Source organism: Homalodisca vitripennis, chromosome 1 (genome assembly GCF_021130785.1).
Source record: "Homalodisca vitripennis isolate AUS2020 chromosome 1, UT_GWSS_2.1, whole genome shotgun sequence".
Classification (NCBI taxonomy): Eukaryota; Metazoa; Arthropoda; class Insecta; order Hemiptera; family Cicadellidae; genus Homalodisca; species Homalodisca vitripennis.
In genome coordinates this window covers 37,546,703-37,567,500 of record NC_060207.1, presented here as the reverse complement: position 1 = coordinate 37,567,500, position 20,798 = coordinate 37,546,703, and the positions used below count along the sequence as shown (strand labels likewise).

The window sequence follows — 20,798 nt, the reverse complement described above, 5'->3', positions numbered from 1 at the left end:
TAATTTATTTAAGAAAATATTAATATAATTTATGACATGTTCTGGAACTCATCCCAAACTTGGAGGGTTGCTGACACACCGTGAATGCGGGGTGGGATTTACATAAAAATATTTGAAGTAATTTTTACAATTAGTTCCTTTAACAGTTAGGAATTAGTTACAGAAAACACGTGAATTAAAATACATTACATCAATGTATTTTTAACATTCTAAAATAGACTGCATTCTCAAAGTTAAAATATAAAAGATTGTTTCCCTTCCACTCTGTGAAAGTATAAAGGATAATACTGCTACACCTCCCCCCCCACCGTGATGGTCTGATTTGAAAAACTGTATGATGCAAGGCATCATAGCAATTTTCTAAAATTACAAGAGCTGCTTTTCATGTAAATATTTTTTATTTTTCGTGCATACATTATGTTAAAATTCTTTTGTTGTGGTTTATAACATGATACTACCACATTCTCTATGAAGTTTTATAGTTGGTTGTAAATATTTTAAGTGTATAATATTTATCTGGTCATTTCTATCCGAAATATTAATATTATAACTATTTTAGATTACTACTAACTATAATTTATAATAAAGAGTTTTCCATGACTCTGTATTTTAAGATGGGCTTTTTGTGTTTGTTCATTCTCCTTTTGCCCATATCACTTTATAATTCTAAATAAATATGGAACTCCTTAATACAATCGAATAAACTTCGTGTCATTGTATAACAAGCAGTATTGATTTATAAATTATTCGTGGATAAATAAAAAGAAACGAATTTGAACACAAATAAAGGTGGTCACTTAAAATGAGAGTGCTTTCAAAGTAGTAAAATCAAGTAGTAAAATGCAGCAATCAATTGTTATGGATTGGCGTAAGTTTGTTTTCCATACTTGACGTTTTAGTACAGCGTCCGTCAAGTGACTGTTGATTACTCAGTTATGGCTACGATACTTTGAACTCCAAGTCATGCAACGCGATGTATACTCACATGTACACTGATATATACCTTTTAATTTATCACGGAGTTAGAAACTGGTCTTCAAAAATCACCTGAAACAGAAAACCCACCATTAGTATATTATTACTACTCGATTATTGGACAATTGAGTAAAAATACAGAACAGTCTTAGGCCGTCTCAATTAACGGTTTTAATGATACAACGTTATTGGATTAAATACTGAAATTGTAGACGTCAATATTGCTAACGATTGCGTGAGGACCCTGTTACAGCATTGGGATAAAATAACTTTCAGACGTTTATATTACTGCACCTGCTCACTTGATAAATTATTCATGTCCTAATATATTTCTAAATAACGTTGATTGGCACGATGTTAACCCACGTAGTATGTTTAACACCACATAGTATAAACATTGGTGTGTTTACTGGTACAAGGTACATGCTTCTACACTATGAGTATATTTTCATATTTTCAGTAGAGTACATATATTATAAACGTTGAATTTAAATTAATAATTGCAATAATATAAATGTTGAAAAGTAAAAAATAAGGGGATAAGGAATACAGAAACTATTCCTGCAATGGCTCTCAGGGAGTGTTCGAATCTGCCTGAGTCCATCTGTCACGTGTAAAGTCTGTCTAGGAGGATCGTATACACACTTTAATTGGTTAATCTACCACTACAATTGACAGCACAGACACCCACAAGTTCTGTCTGCTGTATTGCACCATTTAGATAACCGGTAAATAGCTTGTAATAATTTGTCTAGAAAGACCTTAGAAAGAACATAGAAATGAAAGCATAAATATTAGTTTTCAAGGTTTTCTTATTTAACATTTCTAAAGGTACCGAAATATTGCTTAAAATTATTTCTTATTCATAAACTACTCTATTACTAACAAGTTAAATAAAAGACTCGGGATATTTAATAGTATTTAAAACCTCAGGGTTTAGTAATAATAGTAATGTCATCAATATTATCCTATCTTAGAAAAGCCAGTGTTTTCACGGCCTAAGGATTCTGGCTTTGGATATGAGTTTAGAGATAGCGCAAGGTTCAAATTCTGTCTGTGCACCATTGCAAATTTTATCAGTACCAGCGGCCTTGTACTGTCTCCACTCTCATCCTTATTATGTTTGATCCATATTAAGTTCCTGGTTCAGGCTAGTGGCCCATGAGAATGGGTACAATAAATCTGAAAAGGATGACGGGCCTCTCCTAAAATACAGTCAAATAAAAATTAAAAAATATTATCAAGAAAAGCAAAAACTAAATTAGGTTATATTGAATTAAGTGTAAATATTATTATTATTATTACACACATATAATTTCGTATGGTAAAATGTAGTTAAACTCTGGACGTAACTTCCAAATCTGATATATTGTCGATGACTTAGGCATTGCATTGTATAATGAACTCAACGTTATATAACATAATATAATACCATAGCGATCCCTGCCTCAGGTAGCAATATACCGACAGTATATTACAGGGTTAATTAGGTAGTGTAATACAGGCAGATCTGGCAGCGCTGACATGTCATCCCGAGTGACCATGACTCATAACTAAGTACTATAATCTCTTAATCTGTATTACTTGCATCTAGAATTAGGAATGTACGATGTGCTAACCCTAAAAAACTTGATCATAACCAACATCTGCATTGCGAAGGGCAAGAGTACACAGTACTTAGTATTTTCAACGATAATATATTTATATTTTGTTCAGTATCACACCTTTATCCTTGTTAGGTCTAGCTTACTGTACACCCACTTTATTTGCATGACAAGAAAACACCAGTTTGCCAGTCTAGATTTGGGTAATTATTTAAAAACAGCAGAAGTTTTATAACTTTTTAGAAATTTCTAGCGTAAATAATAATAAATGTTTAAATAATAACATAATGCCTTGCATTATGTTATAAATTATTACATTACTTTGATTCATACACCATCCTAACAGTGGTGACGGCAGTGGGATATTTTACAATGAAAATATCGTTAGCCTAAAGAATATTTGTTTTATATTGCGATATTCTTTACAAAACAGAACATAGTTTTTAAGCTAATACTGTGTTCAAAACACGAGGAAAAGGTCACGTTACTCTCTAAGCTTAGTAGTAATGTTAGACCAGATGTTTTGAGTCAGAGAGGTCACAGAGACAAAGAGGTAGGTAACAGAAATCCTTTATTCACGACGAACAAGAAGAAACAACAGCGCCAGCCAAGAAGTTTTTTTGTGAGTTCAAACAAAACCACTCAAACCTTTCTATATAATACATATAAATATATATATATATATATATATATATTATATATATATAAAATGATATTATACATATATATATATATAATATTTATATATATATATTTTATATATATATATATATATATATATACATAAATATTCTGATATTTGATTGCTCTCTCCGACATTTGACAACAGACTCTTTACCATTTTAATCTGTAAAGTGATAGACACAATTCGAGATATTTTTTACATTAGTGTGGCGTACTGATGACCGGGGGCATTAGTAGATAAAATAAGATATGAAAGTTGACTTAATACCATTCTTGTAGAATAACATGAATTATTAAAAACCGTATGAAACCTCCTTTACAACGCAATCATTACAGTGTGATGGTTTCGTTTGTAAGACTTTGGAGTGTCTGTTACCGTTTATTCTCAAAAGTATGTGATAAGCAAACCTGTGTACAGATATGAATGTACTATATGTATGCATATAACGCTTTCATCACTCTGTTTGGCAATGGCCTACTTTCAAATACAGATGAGATCTTAGACAGTCATCGTTCCATCGTAGCAAAGTCAGCTGATATCCCATCTGTCAAACATTACTTTCTCTGGGCAAATATCTCTTACCCTATATAAATAAGATAAATTCAACCAGTTTGATTCTGTTCTTTGATTTTAAATAAATAAATAAAATAAAAATGCCTTTTTATTTCAAGCGATTATCAGATACATCTGTTTTTCATAATAACTCACGTCAACATGATACAATATATTTTAGACACTAAACTTATTTAAAACAGTTAAAAGTACAAAGTTAAAAGTATAAAAACGTTCACTCCAGTGAAAAGAGGTGCTTCTTTAGCTGAAGTTTAAATTGGCGACCTTTAAGCAATTTAAGGTCACAAGGGAGACCGTTGTACAACTTTGGACCAAAATGGGAAAATCCCCTTCGACCAATCTCCAACCTCACTTTATTAAAGTGAAGTTGGTCACTCTGCCGAGTTTTGCGGCAAACGATCTCAGCACGACTGCACAGCCTTTCTGCCAGGTACCGTGGCTCCCGCTGGAACAGTACATTGTTTACAAGGCAGCAAGTCTGCATCCTACACACGGCATCCATGGTCATGAGTCCTGCAGCATCTCGAAAGGGTGACACGTGATCTCTTCGACAGAGCCCGTATACAAAAACGAATTGCAAGTGTTTTTGCATTCTTTGAATTCGTTTCTGCGTCCTCCTTTGAGGATGCTATTGCCGTATGCAGGAAAGCAGTAATAAAAAAATTGGTAACACGACAGACAGGACAAGACGCAGCTTAACGGACTCTGGAAGGGTGGATCTCAGCGTATACATGCCTCGCAGTCTCCCCAGTGCTCTCTGAGAAACATACGACACATGGTCAGAAAACCCCAGCCCACTGTCCAGCACAACGCCAAGCGTCTTTACAGTGTCACTTACACTCAAGTTTTTCATCGCCAATCCTGATTTGCACGTTGCTCTCTTTGATACACTGCACCTGAGCCGCTGATGCTATGTAGAGAACCGTGCATTTTTTAGCGTTCAGCTTAAGACCATGTCTCTCCGACCACACTCGCATGCTCTCCAAATCTGAATTTACGTTAGCAATAGCCTCCTCCAACCCATTTAACCCAAATGGCATATGCAACTGGCAATCATCGGCATACAAATGGACTTTGCAGTGGCGCACACAGTTGTCCAGATCTGATGTGTACAATGTGAAGAGTACCCGGGCCTAGACAACTTCCTTGCGGGACGCCCCTAGCTTTCACCAGAGGAGAAGAAGTCATCGTACCCATCCTCGTCATCTGTTGCCTCTCAACAAGATATGACCTAAACCAGTTTAGTGCATTATACCCGAAACCAAGAAACTTCATCTTTGCAAGCAATAAAGAATGGCTGATTGAGTCAAAAGCCTGGGAGTAGTCAAGCATGGACTAGTGAACTACACCGGCCTCCGTCCGAGTCTCAAACAAGTCACTAAACAAGTTAACCAGTGCAGCAGTACATGTCCCGTGATGTTTCCTGAACCCAGAATGGAGTTTCGGTAGAATATTTTGCTCATCAACAAAATTCGAAATTTGTCTCACAACCAATTTTTCCACTATTTTCGACATGGCTGGTAAGATTGATATGGGTCTAAGATGAGAAACACTTGTTGGTATCTGTGTTTTTGGCAATGGTTTGACTATACTCATCTTCCATGTCTGTGGAAACTCATCTCTTGCCAAGGACATATTTACAAGGTGGGTAATGGCATCAATAGCATATGGCTTATTGCTCTTATCATATCAATTACCGATGTCGTCTGTTCCTACTGCCTTAGAGGTAATTTTATTCATTGCTGACACCACCTCTTTTTTGTGAAACTATCCTAAACTTAAACTCGTATAGTTAGTCCTACCCTTCTGTTCATATCATAAAACTGCTCCAATGCTTCATCAGGTTCGCAAGACGTGCCCATCTCTGTGAAGTACTTGTTTATATCATTAGTATTCATGTTTGGAGGCAGTTTTTGATCTTTTGACCCCACTATACCATTCTGCCGTAAGCATTTCCAGAAAAATACTGGAGTCTCTACAATTGGCCAGTTTATCTTCAAAATATCTTTTCTTTGCCGATCTTATAGCGCTATTCAGTGTGTTTCTGACTCTTTTATATTCTGACCAGTTAGCATCATTCTGATTCCTAAGAAACTGCCTCTTCAACCTGGTTTTCACTTTTGTGAGTTCTATAACTTCTCTGGTTCTCCAGGGGGCCTTATTTTTTGTTACTCTTTTAGTAACAATTGGAGACAATGTTTGTCAAAAATGCTTTTTAATGTTGGAAGCTATGAAATATTCTATATCATCAACACCGCTGAGATCACATGCTCTACTCCAATCCACTTCAGCAGCCATTGCCAATGTTTCATTCAGATTAAATTTGGAGTAATCTCTGTACCTTATCAACTTGGCCTGAGTCTTCTCTTGTTCGAATCTTAAGTCACAATATATGAGTCTGTGGTCTGTTATTCTCAATCCTCGATGATCAATAATACTTGATGTGTCTATAACTCCACACTTTTCTACTTTGGAAGCTTTGTCAGCAATCAGATGATCAATCAATGTTTCTGAAGTGCTTGTTACTCTAGTCGGCTCACTGATGTGCTGTACAACGTTGTGAGACTTAATCAGACGACGAAGGTAGCCAGCAGCACTGCAGGTATTGGACATCAGATCAACGTTGATGTCACCCAAACAGACGACAGAGTTAACCTCAACAGCCATGTCCACAAAAAAGACTGGAACAGAGATTTTAGGCAAGTGTAGTTCACATCAGGCGGTCTGTAGACGATGGCAACCCCTAGTTTACACTCTCTCATTCTGAAAATAAGCGAAATGTGTTCAATACTAGGGTCAACTTCGGCCAGCTCGACTCGCTCAAATCTAAGACAGTCCTTTGATGTAAACGGCAACGCCACCACCAGGCTGCAGACTGCGGTCAGCTCTCAAAAAAGTATAACCCGGCATCTCGTAACTGAGAGAAGGAGTATAAGGGTCAAGCCATGTCTCAGTGACACCAATTACCTCAAAATCGAAATCTTGCACAAGGGCATGGAGTTCATCAAATCCAGTGTTGAGGGAGCGCATATTGACATGAGCCAATCTAAAATTGCTCCCTCTTACTGCCCGTTTCCCGGAATCGGAGGTGTTTACAGTCCTAACACCTGATTCTATCACGAAAATGAATTATAAAATAATATGATTTTGAAAATTTGTCATGGGTATATATTACAAAATGTATAAAACTACGTTTTGAGGATTGAAATCTATCTTTATCACTATATGAGAAAACAATGAGTTAAGTTAGTACACCTTAAACAAAAGTGTAAAGCACTGTTAAACTTCCTTATACAAGAATAATATTGGACTATGAAGTCCATACAGATATAAAAAAATATAATTGTGTGTGTGTGTGTGTGTGTTTTGTACGCAATCTCGTAAAAACCAATGAGTTGGTTATATTGAAATTTTACATGGACATTCATTGAGTCCCTGGTTAATATATTAGCATATTCATATTTCTAAAATTCCAGATCAGATAGATAATACATGTGTTTTTGTAATCAACTGCTATCTGTAAGCATTATTATTGGGAAAACACAAACATATGTTCAGTTAATTTAAGTACCATTTTAAATTTCTTTACGTTTCCAGTATTAAAAGCATAGAGTAGGTTTGAAAGAAACAACACATTTCATTTTAAAACTCTTTTTAATGAATGAGAACCGAGGTTATCAATATTATAAAATAGGAAGTTGTAGTAAAAATATAATTTCAACTGTATATTTCATACAATATTAAATATGCAGAGCTTGATCATTAGTGTATTGCAGGTATCAAACATTCGCTACAGATTTAAAGCCTTGTATAAAATCTTAAGTACTATCTTAGTTGTTGTTGTTTTTTTTTTTTTTTTTTACTGAAGTATACCTTTTTTGTAGAACTCTAGTAACTGGAAACACTTTCATCAATTACAATGGCTATAGGTATACTCCTTTTGACAGAAATAGGCTTCTCAGACCCGAGTATATGTACGTATATGTTCTTGATCGGGGCTCAGTGTGAAATCAACTTCTGTTTCAAAATGATATACAGCTCCAGTATTTATTGCACAATGAATATATTAACGGCTTTGACTGTCGCAGTTTTTCAGGCAGGTCAAAATAGTATAGTTGTTGTTACTGACATCTTTTAGCATGAAATATTGGAGAGATATTCAAAATATTTCTCTAAATCAAAATAAGCCTATATATCAGTTCGTTCTTGATATTTTGTGCAGTCAGACATACATGAAATTTGTCCAGTCCCTCGAGTCGAGGCTTCGCTCAAACCAATTAGAACATCAAACTTCCTTTTTTATCTATGTTATTCTCATCACAGGAAATTAAATATCTATCCAAATGTTTGCTTTTTCAGACATATTGGAATGTTTCTAAGCTTTATTCTTCCCATGTCAGTTTATTAAAACATTCCATTCAAATTTTGAAGGTTTAAATACATTTTTAATGTTTAGTAATTAATCAGATTTATATGTCAATAGTAATATAAAATATATATCTCTGTAACCTAATGCCTCGTATTAATTAGCTTTTTACAATACAATACGTTAATTAGAGCTGCATTGATTGTTGCATTACACACAGTCAGAAACCTTCAACATGACTTTATAATTGACTTATCACATTGTGAGAGTTAAGCTGCTTAAGCAAATACGACTTTTAAGCGAGCTTTTAACGATTATTGAATTTCAGCTGGTACTTAATGTTTATTTTATTCATGAGTATTGTATGTTTGTTATTAGAACGTGTTCTACTACTGAACTCAAACATATATTCTGCAACGTGGAAGGTAGAATAATTATTGATACTTAATTATTTTTTTAACATTTACATAGTTTAAGTACGTGTTACACCATGAATCAAGTAACAGGCTTCGCTTGGTCCGCGAAAGAATTTGAAATATACAGCTCATTTCATTAGTGTATTTGTGTTACTATATTAAATGTTCTGAAACGTGGAAGGTAGAATAATTATTGATACTTAATTATTTTTTTAACATTTACATAGTTTAAGTACGTGTTACACCATGAATCAAGTAACAGGCTTCGCTTGGTCCGCGAAAGAATTTGAAATATACAGCTCATTTCATTAGTGTATTAAATTTGTGTTACTATATTAAATGTTACAATGTTATATTAATGTATCCAATTTGTTTACACATTTATTAACGTGTTCTATTACTGAACTCAAACATATATTCTGCAACCAATTCTCCAGAACTGCAATATTCTCGTTCCCTTCGTGGTTACCAATGGAAAAACTATTCACTAACGCTCAGCCAAATCAAAAAGAGAGACATGCACCATCATGAAACTAATTGTTACAAATAGAAACGACGGTACATGCATAAGTTTTAATCTATAGGTCAGCTCGTTTTTGGGATTATATAATCTCATATAAAACTTATTTATAATTTTAAAGCATGGCTCATTATGGCCTCTTCTCCACTCCTTTTTGTTAAATGTAAAAGATTTCTATTTATATGAATTGGGACACTTAAAATAATATCAGCTCCAAGTTGATTGCGTCATTTGTTGAACATTGCTAATTTTGGGTTATTTTACTCAATTAAAATTTGGAATACATTTTCAGAAACACTAATTGTGGAATTTTAATCTAAATTAAAAAATATTTTACGCATTTTATATTTTTAAAACTGTGATGTGTAAGAGGCTGGAATTTAAATAAATTTGATACCGCTTTTGTCAGGTATACTGTATATTAAAAATTTAGGTATATTTCAATTTGAAATTTAGTTTTGAAGTGTCGAAATAATTAAGTCGGAATTAATTGAATCCGATTATGGTTAGCTTATAAGTTTTTAACTGTTAAATTATTTTTAATTTTCTTCATGTTTAGGTTAAGTATTATTTTCACTGATGACAGGCCACTCTGTATCACCAAACTATACTTAAAACTTTATAAGTAAGAAAGTTTTATAACTAGGAAAATGGAGTAACTTCTTAATATCATATACAACACATTATACGAACAAAGGAAATACATGATCAGACATTAAATATTTACCATTATGCTACGTGTAACTTAGAAACTTTAAGAACTAACAGGTTTTACTTTAAGCATAAATTACTTTAGGTTTCAATAAAACATATATTAGCTAAAGGAATATTGTTTAAACTCTTTTAAACGTTCAAGTTCTTTGTGCTCAAACATTCTCATAACTCATCGTTAAGAAATTGGAGAATAGTATATAAAATATAAAATGGCAATAACACATTGAGGGAACTCCGTGAAACGAGCTATTAAAACGTCACTACATTTTGACATAAGTGTTAGTTAGTTATTTATTGGTAAGTCTAAGTGATACATATTAACAAGGATGTAAATAACTTTCTAATTATAGTTGTATAAAAACATAACAAGGTTTGAACCTAACAGCTTACTTCTTTTGTACCATTAGAAATATATCGCAACACAAACAAGTTAATAACACCAATTGAGCACGTTATAACTAGACAACAGCAAGTAATTGGCTGAGACACCAACAGCTATAATGATCTCGTGTTGACATTTCATCAGCTGAACGTGAGCGTAATTTATCATATAGACTGTTACAGCATCCTACCAGCTGCTGTCTATAATTTACCGTTCCATCGGTGAGACGTTTACAGTGTGCTAAATTTCATCAGCAATCCCCGATTATGTTCCTAGAGATACTTGGAATAAATTGTATATTTACTTCCTGAAAATGTTATTAAAGATTAGTTATTCATGAAGCTAATTAGATATAAAATAGTATTATTAAATATCTAATTAAATACAGGTCTTACAAAATGTTATCATTGTTTACGCAAGTCCTTCAAGTCCTCAACCCTGATGATCAGTTGCATGTTTATTATTAAAGAACTACAATTTGTTTTACTTTATGACCAGCCGTAATTATTCTTCTTATGTTAGTGGTAAGTATATCAGCTGTCGCTCTTTATTATCTTCATTCTACAAAACAAGGAATTAAACATGTCAGAAACAAAATTTAATGAACATTGGTATATTAAGAGTTGTTTCTGATATGGGCCAATGAAACTCGCTTATAACTCGTACACTTCGATTTCATCTTGTCGTATTATTAAACCAATTTTTCTTTGGTTTAACAATTAAAATGTTATCATTTGATGCAACAGTGTTTACAATAAGTGACAAATTCATATCAACAAGGTAGATGTACGCCACACCACGTGTCACGTCATTGATGTTACCATTTCTGAACTGAAGTTACACATAAAATTCTGAGTAATTTCTGTAGATCATTCCATTAGGCTACCTGTGTTAGTATGTCACATGCTAGATTGCTATATGATTTTATTCTGTTAAAAAAGGTATTTACTCTCTGAGTTTCTCGTTGCAATTAAAGTTATCCATAAGACCAATATGAAAATATTTGCTAACCCTCGGAAAAACCACATGGAGTGACGTACACCGTCATCTAACTCATCTATAGGTCAGTTCGTTCTAGAAATATATGGACAGTCAGACACATAGACAGACAGACAGATATGAACTTGTAGCCCCTCGAGAGATAGGCTCTCCTAAGTCTCATCCAGTAAAACAGTAATAGTTAATAAATCATTAGTAAACCCTGCTGTAGTACTCATGGTTTATCAGCACTATTATGTAGGTTCATCAACATAAATTATAATAAGTGGTACCTCATTGTTTTGACGTGACAACGTCTTAAATTAGGTTGCGGCTCGGAGTCACTCATGAAAAAGTGTAACGCCCGGTAACGTTACGATGCCCGTCCAGTGGGTCCGCCGCTCGGGATCCGCACGGGATAAAGCAGATAACTGTGGGTCCGCCGCACGGGATAAAGCAGATAACTATGTTTATTCGTGAAAATGTGGAGTGCTTAGATTCGTCATTTACAACAACTACAACAATAAAGGTAAATAATTGTACACTGATATTTCATTATCGTAAACTATGATTGATTGATTAATTGTTAGATTGACACAAAAGTTGAGAAACTGAGTTTATAGGTTATGTTATACTATTGACAAATGTTGATATGTTAAGTAAATTATTAGTTTAAATCACTCTGCAATCAATCGTAATTCAGTCGATTGAGAAGAAACAGCGCGTATTGCTAGTCAAACATTTAAAATAACAAATTATAACTTCTAACCTGTCATAACAGTGCGACCAAACAAACGAACTAAACCGACCAATCACCACGCGCGGAGTTAGAATTTAACTGTGTTTAGCAAGAATTTCAAATTCCAATTTTAGTAAATGTTTTATTCAACTTTACCATTTACAATAACAAATTTTAATTAATTTCAAATTATGTACAATGTTTTAGTAAACAAAATATATTTCTATAGTTAAAATTTATGCAATTCTTATTTTCATTCAATTCCTTGTTCCTATTGTGCAATTTAATAATATTCATATCAATAAATATTCTACCGAGAAAAAGACGTTGTCACGTAAAATCTTCGCCCGTAAAACCGACTTTACAGGCAACCATAATTTTTTTATTTACTTCTCATATTGTCATGCTAAACCTTATAGAAACAATGTTAAAACGGACTGAACGTTTATTGAAAATGTTTTATTCTTGTAAAGTTTATAAAAAGTAAAATTATTCGAAAGTAAAACGTGACAATTTACAGTTTAAAAACAAGTTTCATACGCTTCTAATTGGCTGAAATATTTGTTACACCTTCACTTACAAAACAGTAAACATTAAAGTGAGAGTTACTTCTGCACGACTGACCTCTCAACCATCAGATGTACTGTTTCAAAGATAACGGCGCGGGGTTAATGATCGCAGGTTTTTACTGACGGTACCAAACAATTCGCTTTAGACTTTCCTTTCGTTACTTACAATTTTTCATGCATAGTTACACTTTTACAAAGTAATCTGAAATGGCGTCTCGAATTATATTACTTTTTCATATACACTATGAACAATCATTGTTCAATAACACGGAGGGCAGACTGTTATGATTTTATATGTACAAGTATCTTATGGCACAAATACCAAAATCTGTTACAAGTCATATTTTACTGTTGCTCCTGTTCTTTATTTTTGGACAGATATGTTATATATTTGTATTTACACTATTTTGTACGAGTATGCGCTATTATTAAGTATTTGGTCTGCTGTTTGTAGCTAGTGTTTGTTATACTAAATTACATTAGTTTAGTTTTGTAAGTGTTAATTTGAGCTTCATTTCACCCGTTGTTTCATCACTTGTTAATTTAAAACAACTATAAGTTCCATAACTTGCACAAATAGAAAGTGATAAGCATTTTGCATTAGTTTCAATTTTAATATGTCCCCTCTCTTGGCTCTCAATTTTACTTACTTTCGGTAGGAACGCGAATAAATGAAAACGAATACACGATATAGAGACAAATGGGCAAATGATATAAAAGCATTTACTCATACCAACAGCCATTTATCCTATATGTCGTGTATCGTGTGTCATGCGAAAATGCACCTTACTTGCCACCAATACATCATATTGAGTACTAACTGTATTTCCAACAAATTTCTGTTTTATTGGTGATGTGTAATCTATGAGCCTATCCGTGATGTATAAGTTGCAGTTTTTTTTTTTATAAACGATTAAAATAAAATATTTGGACAACCATTAGGTTCAATCTGTGTGTTAATAATGTAACGTAATGATATAGACACATTTGAAAACGCGTAGATGCAATTATATTGTTTAGGATATGATTTTTAAAATGAGATAGGAGGAATTATTGCATGTAAATATTTTTTATTGACAGTAATTTCTTTGGCGCTTCCTCGTATATTACTGTACCTACTGTCTGATAGTGAGGTTAAAATTAATTTGTACAATTTAAATAAACACAAATGACATGTGAATATACAGTTTTAGCTCCAGTTCACCTTCCTCTTAGTGCAGCGTCTAACAACTCTTTACTTCGTTTTAACATCAGAGTAAAGAGTTTGATTTGAGCTTCTTCGTCGCCGACTTTTTTGCAGATTACAGACGCTGCATTAAGAGTAAGGTGGACTGGAGCTAAACGCACATTCAGATTGAATCATCCCTTCCCACCACAGCTACGTTATGTGTATTATCATCAAATTTATTTACTAAAAATTAACATTAACATTAATTTTTCTATCGTCCATTCAGAACAAGTAAGATGATTTAAAGATTTTTTTAAGATAGGTTACAACTTTTTTACCAACCATACAACAATTTTGTACGAATGTTGAACATATAGTAGGAGTAAACAATTTGTGTGACTTTTTAAATATTTTAATAAGTGTAAGATTTCAATAATAAGGGTAAAAATTTATCGTTTTAAGTTACCTTCATCCAACATAACGTACAGTTGACATAATTTTACCTTATTTTAAATTGTGACCGAGAGAGTTTTCTGAAATTAGTAACACTGGTTTTATCTCATAAAAAAAATTATGCACTTTATTGCACATAGTGTAGTGGAGTTTTGTATTCAAATTAAAACTTCTCAGTTTTTTACTATATTACAATAAATAAGGTTTCAAAACTTACATTCGAGTTAGGTGATGCAAGAGACTTAAAAGACTCCCTTAAAAGATTGTTAAACATATTTAGAATAGTTTACAAGCACAAAAAATTTAAATGCTCAATTTGAATTCCAAAATAAAATTAATTGCCTTATAGGCGCCAAATTATTTGGCTAAGGTTTTCTAGAGTCAATATTCGAGGGCCTGAACATTATAATAAGAACATTTAATTAAATTAATAAATACTGAGAGAAAGTGCCTTTTGAACAATCGCACTTGCAGCATCTCCCGTAACAACGTGTTTCTAATTACGATAAGTACTATTAAATGAGAGAGAAATAAAATGTTTCTATTTTTCCATAACAGAAATACAAAGACAATATGTTTTGTTATTTTGTATGTACTAATACCTCCCTACCTGACGAAGAGCATAGATTCCAATCCTCAAAATGTTGTGTTAAACTTTTTGTAATCACAACGATGGCCGATGTCCAAAATCCTGTTATCCTGTCATAATATATGTGATATGTCAACATCCATGTATGTGTGCAAGTTAATTAGCTCTATAGGAAATTTTATAGGCAGCTAATGATTAGTTAATTCTTCAAAATTATGTTCACCAAGGATTTACAGTAAACTTATTTATTTAGTAAAAAGATTTATTACGAAATTGTTATTTTAGAATCTACAGTTATAGTATTCAATTTGTTATAACGAGCCACTAAACATACTAGAAAAGCTTTGGTTTTTTTTAATTCTTTTTACGCGTACGATCAAGCGGAATTAAACGAAGTAATACATTGAATTACGAATCAGTCTATGAGAACATATAGTATCCAATGCTAAAATCCGATGCCACTTGAAACATTGTGGTTGTATGATATCTGGCCACAAACGAAACACATACAAGTTTTAAATATATTATAGAAAAAGTAATAATAATATGTTGTATTGCTTAAACTCTAATATTGACAAAAATAGTCAAAAACAATTTAAAATTTAATTTATAAAAATGAGATAATTAAAGACTAAAATGGATTAAAAACTAAATATTTGATGTAGTAGCGCTATGTATGTATTAACATTTTCAAATTTTGTCTTTCCACAAATGTTTATTAACAAGTTACTTAGTTCAATGCAAAATTGAAAGGCGTTGTAATATGGTAATCCAGTTTTATCATCAAGATAATGTGTAAAGTATTATAATGCTCTATGGCGGAACGGACTACCAAATCCAATTTTGTCATTTTAGAAAAATAAAACTCGTAAGTTATGACTAAACTATTATTTAGCAATTCCATGTTTATGGAGGACAACTCTGTTTGGCAAGGGGGTGACAATAGAGGGTAACTCACAGCCATAGCAATGCTCTTGTATCCCGCGCCAATACGAGCGAACAGAACTGTTATCGTCTATTTTTATTTTTCATCCTTTTAAAACAAAAAAATAATAAAGTTAATTATTTTACTAAAAGCTGGTAATTTAAATATGAGGATTAACTTACTGTAATTCAAAACTTTCTTCGGAAACACGAAAAGAAATATTTGCTTTACCAACATCTAAGTTTTATGATCACACCACGTTGAGATTATAAACAACATAAACATTGACAATAACATAAATATTAACTAATGAAATCGGTGTCTATATGCCTGTAATTCAAAACTATATCTAGTCATCCGACATTACTTATGTTGTGACACATTATTGATGTGCCTGAAAGTTCCTATTGAATGTGCAAAGGTAAGAAAAATACTATCTAAAAAATTAAGCATCGTTTGATATTTAACGATTTTGATAAAAAAAAAATAGCCATTTGGTTGGATTGTTAGTTTCCTTTCTAGGAAAAAACTCTTTATCGATTTCAAGAAATATCACGTTGTGTATGTATTCTAAGGAAACCAACCCACACAACATCATTTTATAGTGACTTGGTGTGTAGACGGTTATTATTTAAACACTGATGTAAACATTATTTTAATGAAACAAATATGAATGTATTAAGTAGCAAGACATGTTAATAAAGGTTTCATACCTAGATTTGAAATTTTGTATGAAATTCCATTTTTAATAGAATCAGTTCTACGATGAGACAGTTTTTTTCTTGTAATGATTTCTTTTTTCTACGATTGTTTCACTTTTTATCTTATAAGCAGGATATCTTGAGAATGAAATGAGTTATAGATTTCAAATTTTGTATGCAACCTCAGCGAATCCTGTTACAAAACGTGGTTTTGCGTATTTATACCTTGATAATAAAAATCAAAATTGAAAAAAGCTTATTCTTATTGATTGTAACAATAAGTATTTATTTAGTTCATTAACCTGGTGTTTAGTGACAATTCAAAACTGCCAGTAAAATTTGTACACTTAATAAACCTTGCAAACTGAGCCGGGGCTCAGTTTGGACATTTATTTTTGTCTTTTATTTTGCCCACCTCGGTCACTCTTGTCAGTCGGTGGGGGAGTCAACTCCATCAGAGTATTGATTTTCTGCCTGGTTGAGGTCACTGGTTGACCTTGACTAGTTTACCGACCAGCTGTTCACCGCACCGGCACTGGCTCTGGCTACTGTTCGGAGCGGTCAGACACGTTCGGAAGAAACTTACTGTGTTCTGGCTGTTTCTCTGTTCTTCCCGTTTCTCCATGGCTGCTAATTCACCGACTTTCGGCAGGGTTCCCGTGAGTGCCGTCAGCGGACTGGTGCGGCGAGTCTGCCCGGACAACTGAAAAATTGAATGCCCGCGCCCTGCCAGCGCTATTGGACCGGCATCCAAACCGGAGTGTAGTGCTCCCATTCATTTCTTCTGGAACAAGGTTGGATTAAAAAAATGTGTTTTTTTTTTACTTCTTATACTGAAACTTGCGAGGACTGGTGTGCAGGGAGCGCTGCCAGATGTTAGATCTGGAGGAGGGCCAGTACCTAGCCAGTATTTATTTAGTTAGTTACATGACCTGAAGGGGAGGATTTCATCTTTAATTCGGATTCGTGGAGGCAACTAAGCCCCCGCCTCCTTCGAAAATTGGCTTTAAATATATTTTTTTTTTAAATTTCGGCTACAAACTTGAAACAAAATTACTTTTCAAAAATAGTGGGCCTAGAAATTCTACAACCTTTTTCCTCCCCTCAGTTCATAAAAATTACCAGTTAAAATTTTGCTACTGCCGTACCTGATATATGTTATTTATAGACCAAATTTCTATTTATTTGTGTTATTATTATATTATTTATTTATTATGTTATTGTCATTATTGGAATTATATTTATTGTTGTTATTTAGTTTTTAAGTTTACGCGGTGCACTCCGTGGTGCTGCATAATTGTATTTTGCATGGAAATGTTTGCCACCTATTAATTATATATCATTTACTCGAAATCTTGTCTCTCTTTGTCTCTCTTCCCACTAGTGGCATGTGATTGTTTTTTTATGCTTTGCTCCGAGTTTGGGAGGGGCGCGCTTCCGAGGCCTCCTGTCTTTTTTCGCTAACTCGGAACAAAATGGTAGCAGAGCGTGGTTACGTGTTTTTAACCCTCTACGGGCCCGGGGGTTGTTTGTTTTGCCACTGGGTGGTGAGAGGGATGAGTTGAAGTTGTTAGTTGACTTCCTGCGCCTGTGCCGTCTCGCTGTGCTATTTTCCGCCGATCGACAGGAAGTGTGTGAACTTATTTATTTTCGGATTATTGTTACTTGTGTGTTTTTGTTATACATTGTCATCGTTGTTTTTTTTTTCTGGTTTTGTTCTGGTACGGCGTAGTGTTTTTTGTTGCGGTATTTTGGTTTTCGCTGCCGTGTTTCGTGGACGGCAGGAATTCTGGGGACCCTGCTGAGAGTGTTGTTTCACTGCGTTATTTACTTGTCGCCTTAGTTGTTTGCTTTGTTAGTCGTTGACTTCGAGTCAGTTTGTGTTACTTGTTAGTCTGTGTCATTTATTTATTTATCATTGCCTGTCTCTCTGGTGCCTGAATACTTGTTGAAGGAGGATCTCCATTTTGAGTTGTTGGCTCGTGGGCTTACTCCGGGTTCCGACTGCGAGTCCATGCGGAAGCAACTGCGTGATAATATGGAACTGGACACGACCTGGCCTAGAGATTTGACGTTCCAGAAGCAGAGGCCTATTTTGGAGGCTAAGTTGGAGACGTTTGAGAATAGTCAGGAGGACTGGTTGGAGTCGCCGCCTACTGGCCGAGAGAGGGCTAGGTATTTGTCCCGGCTTACCCATCTACATATGAGGCTGTCGCTACTTAGAGCCAAGCTTACCAGTTCTGGTGATAAGGAGTGGTTGGAGGAACGCATCACCTTGGTTGACGGCCTGCTGACTGTACTCGAGAGGGACGACGGGGGCAAAGGCTCCTGAAAAAAACTTTGTCTGCGGTTGACTCTGCTGCGCTGTTAAGGGTGAAGGCCAGATCCCTGGGTCAGTCGTTGCGGAGGTGTCTGGTGTGGACGGGGCCCGGGGGCCTGTGACCCCAAATGCCTGCTGGATCTGGAGGACTGGGGACTGTGGTGACGGGATCCTTTGTTCAGTATCACAAGCTTCCAAACCCACTTACCCCGTTGCTGCAGCGACTACCAACGTGGATGTCTAGATACTGAAGCCTTGCTGCGGTTTCTTTCTGAGATCCTGCGACTGCATGACTTGCCTGGTCTTCAGGGAGCGAGCTTCCTGCATGTCATCTCTCCGTTTTGTAGGCCACCTTTGGGTGACTGTCTGGTTCGAGTTCTCCAGAGGGGTGGTACCCTGGATGATTTTCATAGGGAGGCATTGGATTTCTTTGTTCCTGGTCAGTTGAGGGAACGTCTCCGTGTGGAGAAATTCTTTTAGGCCTCAGGGCAACGGAGAGAGTTTGGCTAAGTTTGTGGCCGAGGTGAGGGACACTGATAGGGTGTTAAGGCTCAATATCCCCGAAAGTACTGTGGTCACCACCATTCTTGAGGGTCTCAATCCTGAAGAGAGGTCCCGTCTAGTTTTTGCTGGTCGCCCTTCCACCTTTTCTGAACTTGGGACCGTCTGTGCATTGCTTCGCGCAGCGTGCAGTTTGCTGACCGGCAGAGGGCGGAGAGGAACAATCATCGTTCCAATCCAGCCCTCCAGGGCTGTCCACGGCCGTACAGAATCCCGTGGATGGGCCACATCACTCTGGTGGGCTTCATCCACCCATCTGCTATGCCTGTGTGAACGAGGTCATACTCGTCGGAGTGTCCTAGGAGATATCGCACTGGTCCAAAAAACTAGATCAAATGGGGGGTTTTCTCTGAAGTTCCCCCGAGGTCTAAGAAAAAATTTCAAAAAAATAGTACCTGTGCGAAAAATTTGATTAATAGTTTGGACACTATGAGCCTAGCAGAAAAGGGAAACCTACGGCTTAGGACAGCATCTTCGGTGTGCCCTTATATCAATATCTTAGTGGGAGACTCAGTGCATAAGGCCCTAGTTGATTCCGGGTCAGCCTGTTAGCCTCATCTCTTCCCGTCTTTTGAAGCCATTTCAAGGTTAGGTTTTGGTGAAGCACACCGAGGAGTCTTCTTTAACTTGCTGGACTGCTTCTAATTCCCCTCTTCCAATTTCGAGGAAGGCTTCAATCAAGTTTAAGGTTGAATGTTTTTCATGGTGTGGAGCTTCCTTGTGGCCCAGGACCTGAGCATGGACTGTATTTTGGGGGGCGGATTTTATTCAAAAGACTGGTTTGGTGCTGGATCTTCAGGCGGGCCAGTCTTATTTCAAATTCAATCGGCGAGTGTCAGTCCCCTTTTCTGATAAATGCAAATCGACCGCCGCAGGTTGTGGAGGTGGAGTGTGAGGAAGGTTCTGCCCCTGGGGACCCGTTCGGTCACTTGGATGAGGACAAGCTGGGGTTCTCCGTGAGCTTTGCTCAAGATTTCCGGAGGTCCTCACACCCAAGCTCGGTTTCTACCCATCTCATTGAAATATGAAATTTCGTCTGACTGACACTCAGCCCAGTACGCTCCCACCCATACAAGTTGGCTCCTCCAAATATGGAGGTTATGCGTGGGTATCATCAAGGATCTCTTGGATCAAGGAGTTATTGAGCCCTCAAACTCATCGTATGCCAGTCCAGCGTTCTTGGTTCCAAAGCCTAATGGAAAACATCGTATGGTGGTTGACCTAAGAAAACTTAATGCCAAAATTGAAATAGACTCAGTGCCTCTCCCCGATCTCCATTCTGCTTTTGATTGGTTCGGTAAGGCCAAATTTTTCACTATATTTGATTTGAACCAAGCATATCATCAGATTCCGTTGAAGAAGGAATCCACGTCCTCTCACGGCCTTCTGTGTTCCGTGAATTTGTATCAGTACCGATCTGTGCCTATGGGGCTAGCTGTGGGGGCCCAAACGTTAACTAGGTTGCTCGACTCCATCTTCCACGATGTGAAGTTCAGGTATGTCTTTAATTATCTTGATGACCTTCTGGTCTACAGTGAGTCTTTTCACGGAACACGTTAA

At 35.5% G+C, this 20,798-nt stretch overlaps 1 protein-coding gene across 3 annotated transcripts in view; it reads right to left on the bottom strand.

Annotated features, from left to right (window-relative positions):
* Window positions 1-20,798, bottom strand: part of LOC124359896 (neuropilin and tolloid-like protein 2) — a 242,302-nt gene that overhangs the window by 136,791 nt on the left and 84,713 nt on the right. For 2 of the 3 annotated variants that reach the window (XM_046813021.1, XM_046813047.1), the window contains exon 2: window positions 1,004-1,047. The exons of the other annotated variant lie outside the window; for it this stretch is intronic. The gene's annotated coding sequence lies outside the window, so the exon portion shown is untranslated. The remainder of the gene's footprint in view (window positions 1-1,003; window positions 1,048-20,798) is intronic. 3 annotated transcript variants of the gene reach the window in all.